We start from the raw sequence: 2107 nt of genomic DNA, 5'->3' as shown, positions 1-2107 counted from the left end.
TATTGTAAAAAGTTAAAAAATATATATTCCATATATGTCTATTTAATTATGTATATTTCTTATATATGTTACCTGTTAATTTCGGTTGCTTATTGATAAGATAAGATTATGATTATTACTATTGGAGAACAAAAATTAAACGAAATGATAGCAAATAAAACTCAATTAGCTAGAAAATTGTTGAGACATGATGAGGTGTTCACGGATGATATGCTATTATGCTATATATGCATATGCGCATGTGTTGTTGGGAGTTAAAAGGTGGCATTACATAATTGCGTGAACCAAAAGTCCAAAACCATGCAGCAAAAATATTTCAATAAAAAAAAGTATAAGTAGACAATGAAAATATTAAATAATATAAATAATAGATATATTAGATATTTAATTTACTAGGTATACGAATGATTATTCTAATATTAAAATTTAGGTAAATAATTTAGAGTGTAGTATGTTTTATTTAAATTGAACTAATTTTAAAATTCATTATTCATGTTGTCCAAAAAAGTAATTAATTACCTAGCATAACCCAATTCAATATTAGAGCATCACAAAGTGAGATACACAAATTCAATGGTTGCAAGCTAAGTGGACAACAAATTAGAAATGGTCATAATTGTATGATGATTTTGTTTGTGAGGGTAAAGTTAGAAAGAAAGAAATCTTGTGTTTTTATGAAAGGTCTCTCTTCAAAAACAAACTTAACTGATAAAATTAAAAGATATATATAAATGATTATATTTTTAATATATTTTTTTATATAAAAACTTTTTTTTTGGATTTGTTTTTAAATAGATTAAAAGAGATATATAAATAATTATATTTTTAATGTGTGTATTTATTTTTTTAATAATTAAAATAACATATAATAATACATTTTATTCAAAAATTGCCACACAACACATATATATGCCCTTATATAGTGGTTAGTCCAATGTGTGGCTTTATGATAAGCTGGAGATATGATAGATTTGTCTGCTTCAGATCAGAAGCTGTTAATTAGGCTCACATTTATGTCTTTTTGACCAATAGGAAATTTAATAATAATGGAAGAGGGGACCATCCTTATTCTAAAATGTAAAATAATACACAACCTTGAAAATTAATTAATTAATAATATTTGTTTGAATTTGGGTACGTAAATAGTGATGGCGACTATGAATTGTATTTGTCAAGAGGCCATTGAAGGTCATGTGAATTTTGTCTCATTTTCAATTTTCTTAAAGAGAAGGGCTTTCAGTTATGGATTGTTCTCTATCTATATGGGGTCACTTGAACAGCATTTTCGTATTCAATATATGGTATTCCCTTCTGCTTAGAGTATCCTTTTTTAGGACACTAGTGAGTAATCTCTATCCATGATCATACAAAAAATATGTGGATGTAGCTTTTTGGCATCCAAAATTGATATCCGAACTCTTTATGTTATTAAAGATATTAATATTAATTAGATAGTTAGAGACTGTTATATATACATTTTACGAACTTATACTACAAAGAGTTTCATTTAGAGTTAATATTCAAAACGATTCTTGAAATTTGCCTATCAATTCAGTTTGGTCTTTCAATTTTCAATCGATTCAATTTGTATATATTAAAATTTTAAGGCGTGACTCAAGTTGGCCTTTCGGTCTATTTTTGTCACTGTCATCAGAGCTCACCTTAGCAGCTTGGCCCATCTCCATTCACTACCAATGCACACTCGCCTCTGTCCTCGTGTCTCTCACTGAATCCTCCGTGTCGCGTGTTCAGGTGTCACCACTCTTCTCCATCTGTGCTCGACTACTAGCGTCTCAGCCTCATTGCACCTTTGTTAGTGACTGTTCGAAGCCTCGAACTATCCTTCTTAGATCCTGCAGCGTGTTGTTGTTGTATGCCATCACTGCATACAACCAAATGCCTCGTTTGCTTGCGAAAATCGCCTCAGCTGTTTGCGTCTCACCGCGCCTCCCTCCATCAATGAGTGCTCGAATTGTGCATGGTTGTTGTGTTGCTCGTCGCCCGTGGTTATTGCTGCTTGCACTGCATTGTTCGTCTGTCTGCATTGCTTGATTCTGTCACTGCAACAACAATGAACAGGTAAGCTTTTATTTTCACTTATTCTAAT

The sequence above is a fragment of the Arachis ipaensis genome, chromosome B01 (assembly GCF_000816755.2).
Source record: "Arachis ipaensis cultivar K30076 chromosome B01, Araip1.1, whole genome shotgun sequence".
Lineage (NCBI taxonomy): Eukaryota > Viridiplantae > Streptophyta > Magnoliopsida > Fabales > Fabaceae > Arachis > Arachis ipaensis.
Note: the sequence above shows the minus strand (reverse complement) of the source record.